We start from the raw sequence: 23,367 nt of genomic DNA, 5'->3' as shown, positions 1-23,367 counted from the left end.
CCCTGGTGGCACTTCCGCTGGGACGAGCGGCGGCTCAGCCTGGCCGCCGCCTGCCTTGTGTCAGCCCAGCCCCGCGCAGGGTTCGGCGGGGGCGGCTGTGGGCGCAGGCGGGCGGCAACGCGCGGGGCCAGGTGCTGCTCCAGGAGGCTGGGCTGGTTGCGAGCAGGGTGTCAGGCTCCGCGGGGAAAGTTTCCTGCCTCTGGGCTGGGTGTGTGTAATGTGGGTAACGTTACTGCCCCAGGTGTGTGTGTGGGGAGAGCGAGCCCAGAAGAGGTGAAGGATCCTCTGCAAACGTGCTGCCACCAGTAAGGTCATGGGGATAGATTCCCGGCTTAGTGGTAAAATATGTGGAGCCTTCCGTAGGGCAACCGAACATGGGACGTGTGCTCGGTGGTGTTTGCCCGGCAATAAGGGTTGAATTAAGGTGCTGCCTTGATTTTGGGTGAATGGCTGAAAGACATCCTTCTTTCTCTACAGCCCATGCATGTGTGTATAGCGCACAGCAGAGAGCTGTGAAATATGCGCCATCATCACCTTGGATTGATTATACGTGGAATAGTTGCAAGAGAAGTTTTGTGCCTTCAGAGTTGCTTGTTATTACTGATATTTCTCAGTAATCCCACATCTTTCCACAGCACTTGTATGTTTTGAATATAAGTACTTATTATTTTTGGTTTGATCATTAGATATACTGAATGGTGGCAGGAGAAGTATGTCTTTATGTCCACTGTCCCCACACTTATCCTTTTAAACTTTCTTCAGTTTTAATTTCTTCATACACTTTATTTTCTGCCTGGCTGCTGGCTTTGTGGCTATTTCCCTATGATTTCTCCATATTTGTTCCTTTTCATAGTAGCAGCCCCAATATTTTTCTGTCCTACAATCCATGATTCAATTAACTGGTATCAATGGTACCTTTTAAATTGTACAGCTCTTGGAAAAGTTAAATGGTGTTTTAAATGTATTTTCCTAAACCTTAAATTAAACTGAGATTATCTAGTGAGATTCAGAATTGGTTGTGGTACATTTTAGATTAAGTGCACTGATATAAATATATTTAGTGATCAGATGACTTTCTAGCAGTATTTTGAATGTAAATAATCATAGTTACAAAACTAAAACTGCAAGTTAAAATTAGCATAAACTTCCGTTCATGACTGTATTTGCTATGAATCTACAGAACAGCAAGTAAACTTTTACTTTTTAGTCAAAATTCTAATCCTACTCTATATTAACAAAATATTAGTGTTGGAGTAATAGTTTGTAGTTTACATTCTGTCCATGTAATTTTGAGTTCACTAGGGAAAGTGGGATACTTAGGTCTATGGACTGCACATGGAGAACTGTCACATTCCTTAGTTTTAACCCTTTATCCACTTGCATAGTTTCACTCAAGCAAATGGAGCAGACTGAACAGACTGCTTCTGGCTAAAACAAGAAATCAAAACTTTAATGATGTTAGCTTAGATACTGTTGAACTCATACCTGATACATACATTCTGATTAACTGGGGACTTTAAATTAAGTGTTTGACAGCTTCTTAATTAAAATAAATAAGAAAAGGCAAATCTAACCAATACACGATCAAAGTAATGTGATACAAAGATATTTTGGTGTTGAATATCTTATCCATTTCTTAAAAGAGGACTTTTTAAAAAATATAGGGATATTGTAAATTAAGTTATAATTCAGGCCTTATATTACTGTTTCATACACACACGCATGCAAACACTGGCTAACTTGCTACAAATTTGTGCAAATCTTTGCAGGAAAAAAATCCTCAACTCAAAAAGCATTTCAGGATTTAGTTTTGAATAGCATCCACCCCCACCTTCTCCCAATTTATTCCCCAAGGTTAAACAAATCATATAGTACTGGATAGAGTTACATGTTACAAGAATTTTATAAATGATCTGTCAGTGTAAGTTCTAGATGTGTTTAGTGTGTTTTTACCTTAGGAGTTTAGTGCTGCTAAAATGTTACTCAGTTTTGATTATATGATGTGCAGTCTTTAGTCCCCAAATATATACTTTAACTATGTGTCTTATATATTAGACACATCTTTCTGCTTATACTTTTGTAGTAGTGTCTTCTCATCCCTTTTATTTCTCTTCTTTGAAATACTTTTAGTGAAGTTTGCTTTGAATTCTTGTCATACTCTCTAACAAGACAAGACTTTAATTCCATAGAGGGATTTAAGTGAAATAAGCCACGAGAGCAAAATGCAGGTTGTCACAAATTTCAAAATGGACTTTGTTGTTGCAAATTTGTTGTTTGTATATTATCAGGTTAAAATTTTTCTATCTGAAATGACCATTTAATTTCCATAGCTAAAATCATGGTTGCTTTGAAAATATTCTTTGTCATATTGGTATTAGGACACGAAGCACTGATGTGACTTTGCTATCTGCTGTTATATGGAAAACTTATTTTGTGCATGCACTGTGCACATGTGTAAACAAATATAAAATCCTTGGATAACAACCTGTGATCCAACAACATTGCATGAGAAAAATAACTAACCACTGATGAGGCAAATCCCTTTCTATTCCACTCCACGCAAAATGCCAACTCTCCTCTACCTACATGTAAGGCTAATTTGATTGGTTCTCTTTCACCAAAGTAGTTCATTAATGATGCACTGTCAGTAGTATCCAGGTAATCAGCAAAGCACTGTTTCATCCCGTTCCTAGTTATATGCACTCAGTTAGGGCTAAAGAACTCCAAAATCTTTTGCAGTCATGATGGTATCTGGGCATACCAAAATGTTACATTTCTTTCCCCTCCTTTTATGTGTGTGTGCGCAATTCTTAAATACTGGAGAACTTAACAGAATGGGTTAGCAGAGCCTTTTAATGTAGGAAGACTGAAAAGGACCTTTTAATTGAAAACATCTTTTAGAAATGTTTTAATTACTGTGGAACTGGTTATTTTCACGGTAAATACATTTTTCTGGAAAAGGCAAATGGACAAATGTAAGGTTATGCCTTACTTCCTTTAATCATGCAAATAGTTATGTGAAAGTCAATGGGACCTACTCCAGATAGAAGTTGCTTACAGGGAGTGTTTGCAAGAAAGGGTCCTGCGAGCCTGATACAGCTTCCATTGTAGTCACTGGTGCAAGATCAAGCCCTGCATATCTAATGCTGCACAGTGCATTTTTCTAACATGCAGTTGCTCTTTTAGTCTATATTTTATATTTGCAACTTTCCCATCTGTTAATTTAAAGAGATTTTGTTCATAAAATACATTTTAGCAAGACGCTTTCAGTATAATGTTCACCCATGAGTTGAAAAAAATTACCTTTCATGCGGTAATGCCTTACTCTGGTTTTCATTAGAGCCTGCAACTATTCACTTTCACAACCAACAGAGTATTTTTTTCCCCTCTTATGGTCTTGATCCTGCACTTCTTACTCAGGCAAAGCTCCCACTGACGTCAAACATCTCAGAATTTTGTCTGAATATAGAATTCAGGTTTGAGCTCTACGGGTTCACATTTAATTTGGCATTCTGCAAGATGATGAAGTAGGAGGGCAAAATTTAATATGCTCACTTGGTAGCATAGTAAGACTAGTGTAGGTAGAAAGCTGGCAGTCTAAAATTACTTTGCTAAATTTAAATGTAAGTAAAAAATAGGCAATAGAAAAAAAATTAAAGGGTATGTCTAAATATGGAGCTATGGACATATCTGTTATATTTAACCTGCATTTTAACCTCTTCTTTTTATAGATAGTGGTGTGTGTATAATCTGTTGGACTTGATTGAATATAGGAAACAGTAATTGAACAATGAAAACTAAAGAGTATACACTTTTTTAGATAGAGAACATGCATGCATACTACTGATTAACATGGATGTGTGTATGAAAAATAAAATATCTGAGTTAGACATTTTTTATGTTGACTGGAGAACTAAAGTAATATTTGATGTAGTATAAACATGAATGGATTCACTAAAGGTCTGATTCCCATACATCTAATGCAGGCAAAACTCCCACTAACTTCAACAACTGTTTTGCCTGCATAGAGTAGGAGATTGTGTCCTAAAGATTTTTTTCTCAAAGTTGCATTGCAGCCACACTCTGTTAGTGCTTTTTAATTTAGAAATTTGTTAGGAGAAATAGATTGTTCTTGCATGCTGCTTGCATCAGATGTAATCCCTTCTTGGCACAACTTCATTCCAATAAGAAAAACTTTCTCCAAGACAAAAAGAACAAAATCACTAGTTATTTTTGTTATATAAGAAAATTAATATTTATATGCTGCATTATCAAACAGAAGACAATAACCATATGTTTTCATTTTATCTTGAGGTTCAGTACACAGAGTCATAAGTATGCCTTGATGGAGAGTAGTTTTAAACTAAGGCCACAAGCTTGCAACTACTTACTACATGCAGGAGTAGCCCCAGTGAACTCCAGGTGACTAGTCATGTGTGAGGTTACTTGTGTGTGTATGTGGTTGCAGGACTGGGACTTTATTTTTGAGTTAAGGATGTTTTAAAACAGATGATCTAATCCATCAGGAGCCCATCATCATGGCGTTTGGGTGGCTCTTAAAGTATTCTTTCAGTGTCATGACTTCCAATTTCTTAACTGTCCATCAACTGGTGATGTGCTTGTATTTGTGCCATTAATATAGCAACCAGTATATTACTCATATGTTCTGACGTTGTATAGTATTGTTAAAATAATTAAAATGGTTACCTTTTTAAAAAGGGGCTAGGCCTAAAGATAAGCATGATTTCCTTTCACTGCTTTCCACTGCATTTTGGGGCCTTTTTCAGGATCTGGCATTTAACCCAGAATTTTCAACCATAGGTGCCTAAAGTTAGGCAGCTAAATTCATGTTTAGGCTCTCAGATAAGGGGCTTGGCTTCCAGAGATGCTAAATATGGATTAAAACTGATTTTAGGAACCCAATTCTGAAAATTTTGGAGTAAAAAGCAGATTCTTCAGAAGGTTCAAAATGGAGTGCAGATGTATTATCACTTCACAAGGAGCCAGGAACTGGAGAGGCTGTTCAAAGGGCTTTGCAATGGCTTTGCGATGGCTTAATAGGTAACCTCTACTTGAGAACAGGGCACAAGAGTTTGTGGGTGGGACAGCAATGTGGAAGCAGAGCATGGCCAGTGGGTAAGAGAATAATATCACAACCTCATTTACATCAAGGAGACATAGCAGGTTACGGCCACTATTATAGCAAATGGGCTGGGCTGTAAGAGCAGCAGCATCTTGGCATGTCTACCCAGCAAAGAAAAATCTGCATGTGGCCCATGCCAGCTGACTTGGGCTCAGGCTGTGGAGCTGTTTCATTTGCTGCGCAGACTTCCAAACTCAGGCTCTGGTACCCTCCCACCCCGCAGGTAATAACAGTCCCGACCAGACTGGCGAGGAGTAAGATTCCATTCCCTGTCATGCCCCAGCATAGATCCCTTGCACAAATGTCTTTTACTTCAAGCTATGCGCTAAACACCATGAATTGGCCATAACTCCCATTTGTTCTAAAGCTTTGTGTAATTAGCAAAACGTTGTTGTTGTTATCCCTCAGTATTATATCATGGGGATTTAAAAAACAAACAAACAACAAACAGTCTTCAGAACGTACAAGATCTTTAAGCATAAAAGGGGGAAAGCTACCACCATGAGTCACCAATCAACCCTGCCAAAAACTGATTCTGTAGGTTTGGGCAGTCTGGAGTTTTGTTAAACTCTACAGAAATCCAGCATTTTAGGCGCTCAAATACATTCAGTCTCCTTTGAGTTCCCTTAAAATTCTCATAGTGCCCAAGAGCACTGCTGTTTTCTGGAAGTCACGGATCATGATGTCTTGCACGCCTAACATGTTCTTGAGCTGCCCCTTAGGGATCGCTCCAAGTGCTCCAGTAATCGCTGGGGTCGTCTTTGTTCTAGTTTTCCATAAACATTCCCCTTCGTGGCAGAGTTCTCCATACTTCGCTATCTTCTCTTCCTGTTTCTGTCTGCTGGCATGGCAATGTCAATTAATATAGTCTTGCCTGTCTTCTTTTCTATAACAGCTATGTCCAGCCTGTTTGCCAGCACTATTAAGTCTGTGACAATTGCCAGATTGAATATTTATTTCATGTTTATATTATGTGGTAGTGCTGAGAGTCCTGTGTGCGGATCAGGGCCCTGTTGGGCTACATACTATACATATTCGTATCTTCTAAATTATGAATCATGCAGATTACAAAATTTAGTTAGGAAAGTGTTGTGATTAGCTGTAGTGCTGTGTGTTAGCTAATTTGTTTTTGCTGATTAAAAGTCGATATGTTTAGTATGCGGGACATGTTTTGATCAAACTATTTTTTTTAAACTATTTTCTTTCATTCAGCAGTTTCAGTGTATTCAGTCAATTAATGATTATCTTAACACAATTAAATTTATTCATGAAAGTTACATAAGTTTCTTGAACTGTACAGTGAATCACTTAGAAAAGTTAAGCTCTATTTAAAAGCTTAGCACAATACAACACAGTTTTATACTTTCCAGTATTATTTAGAAAATTTAAATGGTCTGTGTAAGGAAAGAAATTACGATATTCAGAAGCAAAGGCTTCTAAGCTAATTTCAGTTTTCTAAGGAAGTGTTGTCAGTTCTGGATAAACTCTCTAATAGATTTAAATTTTGATTTAAAATTCAGTTTATGAAATGGACTATTCTCTATAGAATACAGAAATTAGCTACTGAGGATTTATGGCGTTACTTCAAAAGTAACGTGATATATTTCTTTACAACGTATAGTGGGACTGGACTTCAAAGTCTGCTTTAGAAAGAATCCGATTTTTTTTTTGCAGAACCTCATGTAAAATAGGTATGATAAAATTAAGCCATAAGTTTTCAAAAGAAACTTTTACTGTCACAATTGCTGCACTGAATGTAGTTGACTGTTCAAAAGTTTATAGGTTTTCTTAGAATACATTTGTTCCAGTGGCATCAAAAGTAGATTTTAACAGAAACAGTTGATGTAAAAAATCAAGGGCCCAATTCTGCCCTGATTTACACCCAATGCACATACTGATTTCATTAGGTTTGCCTAGGGTGAAATTCAGAGAATATGGTTCAATAACTTTCTTTCCATTTACGAGTTATCTAGCATTTTTACAGCCAACAATCCACACTATACTCGGCATCTCTTGCAAACAACACAAGCTAAATCATCTGCCACCAATATGTACGTCAACATTCTGAAACTATAAGGAACAGATCTAAGTAAAAGCAGCAAAGAGTCCTGTGCCACCTTATAGACTAACAGACGTATTGGAGCATGAGATTTCGTGGGTGAATACCCATTTCGTCGGATGCATCTAAGTAAATATCACTAAGGCCCCAATTCAGCACAGCACTTGGGCATGTGCTTGAATTTAAGCATATGCTGAAGTGATTTGCTAAATCAGAATTTAAGATTTTGATCCTGTTGTCCTTATTCAGGTAAATCCCTCACTGACTCAATAGGAGTTTTATTGAAATGAGAATTGCACCCTTAGGGTCTGATCCAAAGGCCAGTGAAGTCAATGGAAAGACTCCAATTGACTTAAATAGGTTTTGGATCAGGCCTTAGAATACTAGCAGCTGATTTCAGAGAGATTGAACAAAAATCATCGGACTGTAAAGAGATCAACTGAATAGAATGCTAAATTCGTATTTTAAAATGAATAATAAAACTGCTTTAAAGTTAGCACATTATGTTTTTAATAGCATGTAATAGTCTTGTTTCTACAGATACACAAACGCAATATCTTGGGAGCTGATCATTGCTTAAAAATACGTATATATTACCAAAACAGCAATAAAGTTTGCCAGTCAAACAGATGCTAAATCCACTCTTACTCTATAGTACTTTCACCAAGAAAAGGAAAAGCTATTTTATGCTTTCTGGTGTGATATGTATGTTAAATTCAGTCAAAAATGTGAAATGTAAATGTTTTATCCATAAAATGTTTCAGTGTTAAGTTAGTTCTGAAACAAGACAGACATATACTGTACTGTTACTGAGATTCCATTCTGCTGATGACAGAACCAAGATAGCTTAGAAATGTCAATTTGTGTTTTTTTTTAAAAGAAGTGTTCAAGTGTGTTTGACATTTTAAACATTGAGTGAATTTTATCCAGCAGAAGGCCTCTGTGCCACTTAAATCTCTCGAGCCCCACTTGCACTCTCAAAGCAGGGCTAAAGCAGCACATAAGCTTTGTGCTGGCCCTCTGCATAGAGTTGTTTTTACTCAGTGAGTGGTATCTTATCATGTGACTCCTCAAAGTGTTGGCTGAGCAACTAGGTGCAGCTTACCTCTGAAGTTGCGGTCATATTTTGAAAAGTAACTCTGTAAGAGCTAGCATAGCGGGGGGTAGGGATGTTCCATGGTTTGTTGGCTTTCAGTGCGTTCCATGGCAGTTTACTGGGGGAAAGGGTTTAACTGCCAGCCTTGCAAACTTAATCTATATGCTGAGCACTATTCTTTCTGGCTTTTGCAACAATGCCAGTGGTAAAGATTCTGCAACTAGAATTTAGTGAACAAATTTCTTGATGAGGTGTTAGCCAGATTAGAATCCCTCTAAGTCTCTCATTGCTGTGGTTGTTCTGCAGGACTAAAGAGGACTGAAAAGTAGTGAAAAATCTATTTCAGTCACTGAAGTAAGCAGACATGACTCAGAATACTCACAGGGAACAGATCTGTTGAGTAAAAAGGTGCCATTTTTACACAGTCAGTTTTCTGCCCATAAGTGCCCTTTAAACTCTTACTAAAATAACATACTTGCTCTGGCACTTCTCGTGGAAAGCTGAAATGTGAGTGAGAGAAGGTTGCTTTGCTGTATTTCAACATCCACTTCAAAACTGGACAAATTGTGTGTGATATTTGTAATGAATATATGGCATCAGACCATATTGCACTTAAGAAAAATATTGAAAGAAGCTATTTGAACTCACTGGGAAGGGGATTCCTGTTTGGATCATTTCAACATTTGGAGGGGGGAAAGTGTGATTCCCCTTTCCCTTAAGTCTGTATGTTAATGGTAAAATGAATCATAATTCTCAAACATCCTGGATTCCCAATAAAAGTTCTAATATAGGCTTTGCAATTAAATTTGTGAGACATGTATTAAGACTCTTGTAATCATTCACTGCAGGTTACACTTAGAATGTGCAAAGTGAGTGGTCTAAGCTAAAAATGAGTCTGGAACCACAGTGATGTAAGCCACCAGTGTTTATGGTCTTTGAGAAAATGATGTAATCACTGGCAATCAAAACCCTAAAGTGGTAAAGCTGATATTCAAGTGAGAATAAAACGTTCACTGCTTCTGTGCATTTAAGGTCTAAGCCAGCACCCATTGAAGACAATGGAGCTATGCTGATTAACACCAACTGAGGATCTTCCCCAAATGAGACTTTCCATTGATTTCAGTGGAAGTTGGATCTGGCCCCTATTTCACATTTTGCCGTGTAATCAGCAACCTGGTTAAAGAGAGCAATGGATTCACAAAAGGCCACTTACTCCTAAATACACGGTAGTAAATTTCTGAGCAATAGTCTGTTTTAAAAGAAGCAAGTTGGGAGCCTAAGAATCCTGACTGACCTGTGACAATTCAAACCCATTCATATATTTCACTTCAACCTCAAATGTGGACTTGTCAGTCACGTTATCCACTCTCAGAGCAGTAGTCCTATCAAAAGACAGAAGAAGTGTTTAAATGTTCTGTAACAAAGTTGGCCACCATCCACACCCTCTCAGAGCTAGAGGTCATTCTACAGCACCCTCCCTCTGTTTTCCTCCCTCCTCAGGGCCCTTTAAGAACTCACTGTCCACACATCATTCAAACAAATCCCCTCTTGGCCCACTTTGTTAAGATCTTTGGTACGCTCCGGTCCTCTAGGTCTTAAGCCCAGTTCGGTGCCTCTTTTCTGATTAACCCAAAATAATAAAGCAGAAATTCTTAGTTTTCAGCTCAGCTGGCCTTTGCAGTCTCTCCCAAGCCTCTCTGCCTGGAGAGCTTTCTCCCACTCACTCCAACCTTTTCCTTGTCACTCAGGGGGCCTTCTTGCTCCCTGAAATTTTCTAAACTCTGCCCCCCCCCATTTTACTGTAACGTCCCGCTTTTTATTTATAGGGAATCACCTGACCAACCCAGGTTTGGCTCATCCTGTAATCAGGGCTGGCTTTGCTCTAGGCTCTCCAGCCCAGAGGTAAGCCACTCTGTTACAGGTTCTGTCCATATTCAACATTTTCAGTTGGTTTTAAATAAAAAATATACCAAAGGGTCCCTATGCTTCCCTAGTTCAAAATAACCCAGGATGAAGGGGTTTGGAAACTTTGCATATGTTCTCTGTGGATGAAAACCTGATCCCATGGAAGTGATGGGTATTTCTCCACTGACCTGAAGGGGCCAGGATTTCACCCTGATTCTTCCATTGGAAGTGGCAGAGTCTTCAGCCATGAAATCTTGCAGATCCTCCAAGATCTGCAGAATTTTGTGGGGGTGGGGTGGTGAACCTCCACACTTATCTTCACACAGGAAGCAAATCCTGCCTTTTGTACAGAAGAATTAGAAGGAATTTCCCCAGTACAGATGAGCAGCGTTTCCAGCCTCTGTATGGGTTCTTTTCCTAGAGGTACAGGACTATATGCATACAGGCTCTGTGCCTCCTACTGTCCCTGTCGCTTTCCAGCTCCTTTCCACAAAGATTCAGTAGAGCTGTGCTGTCACGGACTTCTAACATCCCCTCCCCTAGTCTTCTGCCATGAGGCCCAGTAGCACTTCCACTGCGTAATACTGCTTGTTTTGTCCCTTTAAAATGTGAAAGGCATTTAAGATATGACAAAATTAACAGTTAGAAAGCACACAGGTTTGCATTGTTCTTAGCACATCAGCTGCATTTCTCCTTCCCTTTAAGTGGGATGAGTGATTTTCATGGTGAAGAAGAAAAGGGATAAAAATTATGTACTTGGGACAAAAATTCCCACCACAGTTCTTGTTAATTGACACCTGTGTTGGCAATCTTAGCAGAGAGTCTAAAGAATGAATGGACATGAAGGTAGAATTCTTCTCTCAGATGGGTCCCCTTCAGAATAGAGTTGAGGAGCATAATGTAGGGAAAGTTAGACTGCAGCTGCTGTTCTTTGGATCAAGGATTTCAGTGTCCAGTGCCGTCAATACATTTCTTTCATGAGCTCTAAATTCACTTAAACAAATGTATGACATACAAATAAAAAGCACAATAGAATACAGGATAAGATCCTATATCTGAATCTGCTTTATAATATAGACTGCATTATTGACTACAGATTTCGAATGCAAGCAGGAATGATCTCCTCCTTTTGAGCACATAGAGGAACTGAGTGACTCAACACAAGGCATTCTGCAGCAGGGTTAACTCTAGGCTTTCAGTTGCCCAAGACCAACCAATTGCTGAGTTCCTCGCAAAGCCTGGAATGAGGCTCACATAGTTGCTAAACATTTTGTTGCTTTAAAATGTCACCTGTCCTTGCTGTTTAATTAAAGTGTCCCTCCCTACTCTATATTATTCAGGAAGCAAAAGTTAGCCTGTATTAGTGTGCAGTGCTCATATAAACCCACTTAGGCTCACAGAGGTGGCTCAGGCATTATCTCAACACAGTTTGTTCATGTTGATGCTTCTGAGGCATGTGATAGTCTAAAGGATGCTGTTCCTACATCCTGTGCTGTTGGCAATAATGAATGCTTTGGGGACATGGACTAAGGCAAACCCATTTCCTTCACAATTAGGGGGAAACCAGTGGTGCAGAAAATCATTAAACATTAGACATCGATCTACCAAGTCCCTACAAAAATGTCCTCTGTTTAAATTAAGATGCAGTTATAAGCCCATTATCTTGAAAGAATATCTTGAAAGAAAATCTCAAATAAAAATAAAGTTAGTTATGCAGGCCACATGTTAGATTGTTCAAAAAATGGATGCAACAAGAAAACATTCGTGCCTGTTATGAAGGGGAAAACATCTGGAGTGAGAGGTCAAGAATAACTCTCCATCCTACCCCTTAAAATATATGACCATCGTTGTCCTGCCAGGATCAGTTTCCATAGGAAGTATCTGTTGCATCGTTGTAAGTCACAGAGATGGCAGCAACCCTTCTGTAGCTTCCACATGTGCACTTGATATTTTTCAAAATGTCAGCTGTCCTTGCATGAATGTAACTTGCTCTTTCATGACAGATCTTTAATGATTTTTCTCCATCCTCTTTTGGACTTGCTCACTCCCATTCAGCACATACGCTGTGTGTGTCCTTTAATGCAGTGAGTAGCCCTATTTATGAGTAGCAGTAATAATAGCCCTTAACAAGCCAGTTCCACTCTTAGACTATGACAAATTTGTGCTGCTCTGCTGCTGCTGCAAAGCTGCTCTAAAGTCAGCTTAGCCAGCATCTTGAGGATTCTTAGCTGGCTCTAGGATCATGGAGGTGCAAACATGGCTTAAAACTACCTTTCTGTGCCAAATCCTCCTCAGCGATGCAATGCAATGAACTCCTAGGCCAAAACTGAGGATCAGGGCAAATATCTCCAAGGTATGTTATAAACATTAACTGAGACAAAGAACTAGTTAAGTAACTTGCATAAGACCACAGAGGAGAGCTCAGTACTAGAGGCGGAATTAGAATTCAGGAGTTCATGGCTGCCAGTCCTGAGCTTAGGCTACTAAACCACATCTTTCATTGATCAGTTATTTTAGGTTAGACTGGAGAGTTGGAGTGCACTAATTTTTATGCAAGTTATTAAAATTTTGGCCTTTTTCAAGGCATTGTAATAAAGAGCCCCTAACGTTTTTCATTGGGATGTAAATTATTGCAAGGTCTCAGAAATGCTTCTTCCATGTGACATTACACAATGGCATTCCTAAGAAAAGACACTACAACCAGACAGTGTAATAATTGAACATTAAAGCATACATGGTTTTGAATTATTACTCAAATAAAAATCATTAAACTCATAACTGATAATGAGAAAAAATAGTGATTAGTGGTTTGCCATTTTGGTTCCCAAAGAATAAAACCAACTTCATTAAACTGACCCCATACTGTCCTTTTTCGGCCTCTGTGAAGGGCAAACACTCCTGAAAGTCTGAAACTCATGAATTTAGGTAATAATTTAGTATTCACGTTTGAGTAAATTCATCAAAATACAGACAGAATATATCAGAATTCCAGTAATGAGGAGCTTAGTCTTGCTTCCAATGATATCAATGACAATTATGTAGGATCAGATCCTGAGTGTGTGCCTGGAGGAACAACCCTTGCTCCCTGCCACCCCCCGCCCCCAAATGTGCTAGTCAAACTGGGGCCTGATCTAACTCTCACCAAAGTTAATGGAAAGACTCTCATTTACTTCAGTGCGAGTTGGATTAAATTGATTTCAATGGGAGTTGGATCAGACCCACAGAAAGTGCTTCCATTTATTACTCTGAAGTCTATTTTAGCAGTGGCTTTAGGGCCCATGTGCTTTGGAGGGAAAAAGAGAGGGTTTTGGGGGGCTATACCCATATAATAAAAAAAAAAGCAGGATTCTGCAGGACTGGTCCATAACACTTCAGCATACATCAGTGCGCTACTGCAGTATTTGGGGCGATGATTGTTTTTAATAAAGGCAGATGTTAGTAGTAATGTTTCTTCAGACTAGCCTTGATTCTAAATACACATACAGTAGCTATTATTGATGGTTTCTTGCAGCTGCATTACATTGACTATAGTGTTTTCTCTAATGCAAAAATGGAAAGTTTGGGGTTTTTTTCCCCTTAAAATGACCATTGTGCCTTATTCAAAACAAAAATCAAAGAAGAAACACTTTTGGGTAAAAGGCAAAAGAAACAGAACTGTGCCAGGGCAGATTTTTATGGAAATGCTCTCTGAAGTATTTCCATGAAAAGGCAACTTATTCACTCACAGATGGAGGCTGCTTTTTCATGAGACAGAGAATAATGTACCACACCCTGACGCTGACGTGTATAACTTTTCACATATTTTAAAATTAGGCAATAAGGAGTCCATGTTTAAGGCACAAAGCTTTTCTTCTTTACTGTGATATAATCAAGTTATCCCCAAAGAGGGAAAAAGTAAACCAGGAAAAATTGATTTTATGGAAGAAAAATTAAAATATAAAATTGCACCAATGAATGAGCTATTGAAATGGAAAATTGAAATATTATAAAAAGTCCAACATTACCTTTAAATAATGTTACAATTATATAATACTTAAGTCTCATAAGCTCTCCATGCATTGAGTTCCTGTTTAATTCAGTGGGAGTTTCATACAGTGAAGGATTTCAGGAGTGGCCTAAAAAAGCCTAATTATGTTTCATTGAAGTCAAGGGACCTTTTGTCATTCACTTCAATAGGAGTAGGATTGGGCCTAAAAAATAAGAAAATGTAAAACTGCTAAAACCATGGGTGCTGACTCCGTGGATGCCCCGGGGCTCTAGCACCTACAGGAAAAACAATAGTGGGTGCTCAGCACCCACCAGCCACAGCTATTTGGCAGTGCTGCTGATCAGCTATTTGCTGGCTGGTGGGAGGCGCTTGGGGGAGGGCGAAGAGCAGCAACTGGTGGATGAGTGGGAGCCTCGGGAGAGGGGGCGGAGTGGGGGCAGGGCCTCAGAGGAAGGGGCAGAGTGGGGGAAAGTACATTTTGGGGTGTTTTGTGAAAAGGAAAAATCTTCTATGGACCTTCACTCTATCTGCATATAAAATGATGAAGGCATCAGTGGTAGCTCCACAACTGAGGTTGTCTTGAGGTTTGCAGTTTTATGCCTGGATCCTACAATAAGTTTTGCATAAGCACAGAAGCCTGCCTGTGTGGAGCTCATTGCAGGATTGGGGATTAAATCCTAGTTTAATATATAACAAATCTGTATCAACACCAACTTTATAACATTTACTTTTTGCGTAAAGACTGAATTTTCAGGAAAGTCATAAGTGAAACTCTGTTCCTGCAAACGCTTAGACATGTGTATGTAAGTGTTTGCAGGATTTGGGCCTAAATCTGTTCTGTAGTTTAGGAGTTAGCAATTGAAAATAACTCCTTTTCAAAACTTATAATTTGAGTCTGACATTTATTTGGCTCTCTCTAGCTAACAAGTAGCTGGGTTATTATGACAGTTCAAAGTTTAGATTCATGCAGCTCTAGATTAAATCTCCAACATAAGCTACTTATATGCATTTGACTTTGTGTGACTAAGGGTGGGTGTCAGTTTGTATGGGAAGGGAATAAGTTGAGGTGGTGTGTAGGATGTCACTGTGGGTGCGTATTATGTGTGGGTGCGATGGTAAATCATGTGGGAGTTGTATGGATGCTAATATTAGCTAGTAATTTCCTAGATTTATATTAAATGTATATAATTTATTTTGATTTAAATAATTGTTAAAGATGCCTATACAAAGGCTCTCGGCACTCTGTCTCTTAATGACAATTATAACGTAACCCCAGTAGTGTTAAAACTAGAGTTGTGCAAAGAAAGGTAATTCTGTTTCATAGAGGATTTTGATATTTTGCTATTTGGATTCATTCTGATTAGGAGAAACTTTATCAGAATCAGGACTCTCCATGGAACACTTGGATTTCAACAAATTGGTAAATTCTGACAGGAAAAAAAAAACAGTTTTGTTGCAGTTTCCAACCAGCTCTAATAGAAAAATCATTCAGGCAGGAACCCTTTCCCCCTCCCCCAAAAAAAAGAAAAGAAAAAAAAGAAAAGAAGAAGCTTCTTTCTACCCCTTCATTGCTCTTCAAAAACTCTATCAAATAGATGTTCTTTGCACCATGCATGGAGGGTCACCACATTTGGGCTATTCTGGATCAAGGGTGTGGGGACAAATTCTAGAGTCCTGGGGGCCACTCTGCAAATGCCTTGCCACCTCTTGTTTAATGAAGGGGGTCCAGCTTGGGTGGTTCTGCTGACCACAACTGTGGCATAATGACATTGTGAGACATGACCTCTCAAGTAATCCAGTCCCCAGGTCCTTTAGGGTTGTATAGGACATAACCAACACCTTGAACTCCCCCTGGGATGAAATGCTGGCCCACTGAAATCAATGGGAGTTTTGCCACTGACTTTAATGGAACCAGGATTTCACTTCTGGAGATCAGTTAGTGGTGAGTGTAGCTGGAGAACTGGCATCATATGATCTCAGCAAGATGCCCCACTCTGTAAGTGAGCTGTTGCTGTACTGGCTTCAGTCTCTGAATGGTTTTATGGCGTAGCCCATATAATGTGCAATACAGTAGTTTAATTGTGAAGTGACACAGCCATCAATACCAGTGGTTAGGTCTGTAGCCGAAAGGAAAAGCTGTAACCTCCTAGCCAGAGGCAGATGATAGAAAGCTGAGGGGGTTACTGCTGTTACATGACCATCAAGCAGCAGCTGGGGGGGGAAGGGGGCTAAAAATCATCCTAAAGTTGGTTACCACACTGGTAATGAACATCAGACATACTCCATCAATCAAAGGGACTGATATTACCTCCAGTATCTCCTCAGGCTCTTTCCTCTAACCCACCGTCATCACTTCAGTCTTGTCTAGATTGTGCTTCAGATGGTTCACTCTCACCCATGCTCCAATTTCAGCGAGGCCCTGGTTGAGGTGCTGAACTGTATCATTCGAATTGGTACGGCCATACAGTTGGGTGCCATCAGCATACTGAAAATACTGCACTTTATGCTTCCTTAGTAACCCTCTTAATGGACCCATAGTCAAGTGGAGGCGACAGACTGGTACTCTGTGACACCCCACGTTTAAGAAAATTTTTGAAAGAGGAGCAATTGCCTACAACTACCCATGGAGATCGTTCTGAATTTACCAGGTTATTCCAGTAAGTCAGAGCAAATCTTTTTGCAGAAGAAATGGGAATGCATTTTTGTATCCACGACTCTCCAGTGTACAGATCTTAAAATGTGATTATGTGTTCTTCTAAGAACATCAGTACAGAGTTGTTGAAATTGACTTGACTTTCTGCATTTGCTTTTGACACTTCAAGTAGTAAGTTAGAGGTAAAAATGCTAATCACATTGCTCTATCATCTTAGAATTCATCACCAGAAAACAGAATAGGAACAACATTTGAGTATGGTATAGAAATGTATGATTTAGTTTCTTTGTACTATGGCACTTACCAAGTACTCTAGCCTCTTCCTAAAGGCATACAATTCTCTCACCACATTGAGGTTTTGTTATAGCATAACTTTAAAATTGGTAGTTATATGCTACTAATGGTTTGGGACTGAATTTATGCAAATATATGCAAATATAGAGTATTCTTTTAAAAAAAAAGTTAGTTAAGGATAGGTAAAAATGTAGATGTGTATATATTAACACTTCTATGAAAGTAACTTCAGCAAAATCATAGTCAGGTATTTGACTCACATGCATTGAGGAGCTGACAATTTATACCAGCTGAGAATCTGCCTCCGAGTCTGAGTTTCAGTACTAAGAATTAAATCCTGACTTCTGTTGAGTTGGTACACAGAGGAAAAAAGGAAATTGGAGGTAAGAAGCTTTTCCTCCCTCCATGGCATTCAAAGGAACTAGAAGTCATGCCCAGATAATGAACTAGTCCCTGCACGGCTTCCCCATGTTGATTTGTTTACTCTCCCTTCTGTTATATTCTGTATAGGTTCTTATGCCGTGTCATCACCGTAATATCTGAGGGCCTTCCTGTATTGCATTTTTTAATGTGACTAGCATCTGACACATGTTACTCGGTCTCTCACACACCACCCCAGACAGTTAATATATTTAGGGGTCAATCCTCTGAGGATCTTAGCATACTCTCCATGAAGTCAGTGGGACTTGCAGGTGCTCAGCATCTAACAGGATTGCTCTTCACCTGGTAGGATTGAGCCATGATGATGTAAACAGAAAGCAATAACTGGCATCATGTAGGGACACTCAAAAGAATATATCCATGTCCTGCTACAAGCAAATCCCTGTCCTCCAGGAGTCTTTCTGCAATAGATGCACTGATCAGTGCCCATACTCCCAGTCACTGAACCATCCAAGTCAGAATTTAGTCCATATATTAAATGAAAAATGCCATGGACAATAAATCAGTAACGTGCATGGACATCAATGGAACACTTGTGGTGACTGAGAAAAGGGGTTCTATTACCAGAGGTTCATAACACCCTTTCATTCCACACAGAACAAAATATTAACCCTTTCAGTGATGTCACAGGAAAAAAATACCACCAGTTTTTTACTGTTGCATTATGAGTTAGCTTTAAAAGATATGTAAATGTCACTGGAAAAAAAAATGGCCTGGCAGATGTTATAAATAACAATAGCTGTCTCCGAGTGAATGAATACAAGGCTGAGTTCAATCTGCTTCAGTCCGTAAACTGTTAGTGCAGTGCTCTTGTGGTTTATGATGTCAGAAGTGCATTGGAGTGAATTACAGCCTTCTGTTAACTCTGGGGCCATTTATTATCCTGTGCGTAGCTGAAGATCTGTTTCACTACAAGAAACAATTAATAGAATGTTTTTCCTAAAAAAGAAGAAAAATCAGTGTGTATCAATGCTTTCCTTCCCTACCTCCCTTCATACTAAGCATTAGAAAAGGGATATTGCATCTTTAAACTAAGTCCCCTGTGCCTACATTTTTCAACCCACCACAGGAAAGTTCATAGAGTGTGTCTAGAAAGATGTTTTTGTTCCCCCACCTTGGGTTTCAGTCCCAAGACTGCCAATTAAATTATCCCATAAATCCTCCATTATAGGTAGTAAAACCTAATTTTAGATTTCCTGCCCTCTCCAGTGTCTTGCCTGATTGCTACCAGTTGGATAGAGGCTCAACCTGTTAAGCAGACAATTGTAGTGAATTGGCTGTTTCTTTCTAGGCCACATGTGGAGACCTTTTTTTAATATGTGGAATTTGATTATAATTCTCTTTGGCTTTCTTTTACCTTTTAGTTGCTAAAACTTTTTGTAAGGCTGCAACTTAGACATCTGTAATTTATTCTTCTGTAGAAATTGTTTGTGGAAGAAAAAGTTATTAAAATGTGGACTGAGAGAAATGGTAACCTGACAGGCACAGCTAAAATAATATTTCATAATTAGTTCTTAGATAGCTCTTGTAAAAGACTGTACTGATAAGGCAAACACATTTTCACCATTCCTAAAATGTAAGATGAAAACCATCTGAAAATTAACTATGGTAGTTCTTTTTCTGTTTGCCCAAATCCAAATATATCTCTCCTCACCCCCCACCGTGTTTATTTTCTTAGTGACACATTCTGCTAATCTTTCTCATGCTGAACAGCACTTTACTCCACAAATGGTCTCATTGATTTCTTTAGGGAAGAGACTGTCTTTTTGTTCTGTGTTCTCTATAGCACCTAGCACATTGGGGTCCTGGTCCGCGACTAGGTGGTATAGTAATACAAATAATAAATAATATAACATAGGCCAGGGGTCCCCAACGCAGTGCCTGCGGGCGCCATGGTGCCCGCCGGGGCATCTGTGTGCGCCCACCTACTGGCCGCCAGACAAGCAGCCACCGAAATCCTGCCGAGAAGTGGCAACGTCAAGAAGTGCTACCGTCTAAATCCCACCGAATTTCGACGGCAGCACCTCGTGATGACGCTCCTTCATGGCAGCATTTCGGTGGCAACCTCTTGACGTTGCTGCTTCACAGCGACCGCTTATCTGGCAGCCACAGTCCTCGGCAGCTAGTTGTCCAGCGCTCGCCCCCCGGGAGAGGTTGGGGACCACTGACATAGGCCCATTTGTAAAGTAAAGTGCTATGCAATGTGAGTAAGGGGGTCAGAATCTGGCCTTTTGGTTTCAGGTTTTGAGCCTGTAGTGAATTCTGGGCAAGTGGACCTCTGCATTTTCATGGAGCACTTCCTTCACTGGGACTCCATGTGAATGCAAGGTTCTCTCTGTGTCGAGTTCAGGAAAAGATTGGGGTCCAAATACTAAGAAAATTAACTTCTTTTTTTCCTAATAGATTTAAATATTTCTGTGGTATTTTGGCTAGAACTAGTTCCTCCAAGTTCTAAAGTGTTTGGGAAAACTTAAGGACACCTCATTGCATCTCGCATCCTTGCAGGATCTTACCTATTCGAATGTGGTTCTATCTACTGCCCCAACCAGGTTGACAGGGTTTATTGCAGTGCTGAGCCATGAGCTGAACATGGAAATCCAAGTTTTAGTGATGAGTCAGGAATGACTTTTTTTCATCTCCAGAATAGAGTAACAGGAAGTTGTAATGTTTGATTCACGACATAGGGCCAAGTCTTAACACTTGTACATTTGTGTATCTTTGCTTATGTAAATAGTCACATTGAAAGCAAAAGGACTACTTTTGTGAGGCAATTTACTCACATACAGGATCAGACTCACAGACCTAACCGTCATGATCACTGCCTTTTTGACCTCTAGGCTGGATTACTTTAATGCACTTTATGTAGAACTGCTTGTGACAGCTACTCGTTTGCCGCTATTGCACGATTACACGAAAGGGTTGCTGTGATGGACTGTGGATGCAGTAAGTGCAATCTCCATAAGTGCAAAGTTGTTTTATTGAATTGTATAAAGAGCAATATATATATAAATTGAAGTGTGTTTCATTACTAAAATTATCTTCATGCATGCACACATTTTGTTTATTATTATAGAGCTGTTCATGAGTGGGGAGTTTTTCACTTACCGAATGATCACTGAAGCATTTTTTAAAAAAGTAAAACACATATAAAGAATAAAATAGGCTGTGCTAACAAAGCAAAAAAAGAAAGGATGGTCAAAATTAGGGCCTACCAGCCATGATAGTGTCTCTTTGTCAATTAAGGAAATGATACCTGAAATTTCCATGTAGTATTATTTAGGTGCTTATTGTAAGATTCACAATGTAATAGATGTTTTCTAGCCAGACAGAAAGGAATGGTCCCTTCCCCAAGAGCTCATAAATGAAGACAGACAGACTTGTAGACAGAGAATAGGGGAAACGGGGAAAAACAGATGCTTTTTCTATAATGAAGTTATCTCTTTACCTAAAACCGTGCACAATATGTGGGAGTAACTAATAACACTTGTGTATGTTCAGAGCCCTGTGTACTCTGCAGTTTCTTGGCCATCTAAATTGCACCAGAATCCAGTCCTTGTCATAAAATTGCACTACATGATCAAAACGTTAGGCTTAAAGAGTTATGTTCACAAAGGGACCTATGCACATAACTGCCACTTCAGGCATCTAAATACCCAGATTTAGGTGCCACTGGTATTCATAGAACCCCTGCTCAGCTGCTGTTGAACCCTGTAGAGCACCTAAAGTGCCTCAGCACTTAAGTTTTTGCAGTACAAGTTCCCTAGGCACCTATGCTTCTGTCTCTGACATGCGCATTGCTGCCTCACTTTAGACATCAGGATGCCTAGACCCCAGGGCAATTCACAAACTGGGGTAAGGTAGGTGCTCTTCATCTTTGTGGCCCTGATCCAGTAGGCATGCTCTGAGCATACCTACCTCCATGTGAAATGGGAGTGGGGAGAACAACCTCCCTCACAACTTTTAGCCCAGTAGGTAGGGTACTAACCCAGGGTGTGGGAGATACCAACTTCAAGTCACCCCTCTGCCTCATGAGGAGAAGGGAAGAGCAAATACGCACACGAGACTGATTCTATAGCCTGGTGGTTAAAACACTCACCCAGCATATGTGTAACTGAGGTTCCACTCCGCTACCTCCAGTGAGGCTTTAACTATTTATCCACAATGGAACAGCTTCAACAGGAGAGGTTGAGGGAGACCTACATCAGAACATGCCATAGACCAGTGGTTAAGGCAGTCACCTGAGACATAATAGATCCCTGTTCAGATCCCTTTTCCTCATCAGGTGGAGGGGGGACTTGAACTGGGGCAGGGGGAGGATCTCCCGCATCCTGGATAAGTTCTCTAACATCTGAGCTAAAAGTTATGATGAAGATGGTCCTCCTCCTTTGCTTCTTGCAGGAACCACCTTAGGCACCAAACTCTAAGAGAGGGTGCGCAGCTAAGAATCCAAAGCAGACATAAGGGCTGAGATGAGAGGGGTTTAGGACACACCTCTCTTCTTGGCTTCTCACAATGAGAACCTTAGGTGGGGAGCTGCCTAATGTGTTAGGCTTTTGTGAATTCCATTCTTAGGTGCCTATCTCCTTCCATTCATTGTATTGGAAGCCTGAGCGCTTAACTCAGGCTTTGTGAATGCCAGTGATTTTCTAGGTGCCTAAGTCCCTTTGTGAATCTAGCCCAGGGGTTCTCAAACTGGGAGTCAGAACCCCTCAGGGGGTCATGAGGTTATTATATGGGGGGGCATGAAATGTCAGCTTGCACCCCAAACCCCACTTTGCATCCGGTATTTATAATGGTGTTAAATATATTAAAAAGTGTTTTTCATTTATGAGGGTGGGTCGCACTCAGAGGCTTGCTATGTGAAAGGGGTCACCAGTATAAAAGTTTGAGAACCACTGATCTAGCCCAAAGTCTCTAAACATTATGGTTGCAAAGATAACCTTAAAAATGTGAACTGTGTACACACCAATGCAGTTATGTCTGCTCAAGTCTGCAGATAACATAAAACATGAGTTCTGAGAAGCATGGTGTGCCCCATCCATCTGGGGGAGTTAATTCTGAAATCTAATGCTGTCAATGTGAATGTCAACATTATTAACTATTTATCAGCTGATCATTACTATGTTGGGCACTTTCATATTTACCTCAATAAATATCTCACTTTTTAAATTTAAATTAAAGCTTTTGCAGAATGTCCAGTTTCCTGCATTGGAATGTGAGAGAATCGAGCTGCCTTGCTGCAGAATTCAAGTTAAGCTTGCTGCAGAGCGTATAGGGTCTTGGTTATGCTATTGTTACAAGCAAAAATGTCTCTCTGGTACCTTAAAAAGATAGCAAGTGCAGGAGTTTATAATTTTGAGTATTACTGATGCTTTATTATTAATAGACCAGCGGGGATTTTTCCAGACTTCCATGAGTCAGAAGAGCTCACATTAGTAAATCTTACGTATTCATTTATTTATACAATTATATGTTGGGTCTTGTAGTCTTTTCAGCCCAGAAGGAGCCAAGATACTGGAAGTGTAAATATATTGATTGATTTTTAGAGGTCACAGATATCTCCTTTAGGGTCTGATTCATTCTGAGCCGTGTGAATCTAAAGAGGAGTAACAAAATTACCAAAGATGATGTATACTGCTCCCTAGGGGTACCTCTTCACTACCGGCCGGATCGGCGAGTAGCAATCGATTTCTCGGGGATCGATATATCTATCCCCGAACGCGCTCCTGTTGACTCCGGAACTCCACCAACGCAAACGGCGGTAGCGGAGTCGACATGGGGAGCCGCG

The 23,367-nt window shown here is 39.8% G+C and overlaps 1 protein-coding gene across 2 annotated transcripts in view; it reads left to right on the top strand.

The window, feature by feature from the left end:
* The window catches only part of ERG (ETS transcription factor ERG), a 210,830-nt gene that overhangs the window by 415 nt on the left and 187,048 nt on the right, over positions 1–23,367 (top strand). The window lies entirely within an intron of this gene.

Source organism: Mauremys mutica, chromosome 1, assembly GCF_020497125.1.
Source record: "Mauremys mutica isolate MM-2020 ecotype Southern chromosome 1, ASM2049712v1, whole genome shotgun sequence".
Lineage (NCBI taxonomy): Eukaryota > Metazoa > Chordata > Testudines > Geoemydidae > Mauremys > Mauremys mutica.
Note: the sequence above shows the minus strand (reverse complement) of the source record. Positions and strands in the feature narration are given on the sequence as shown.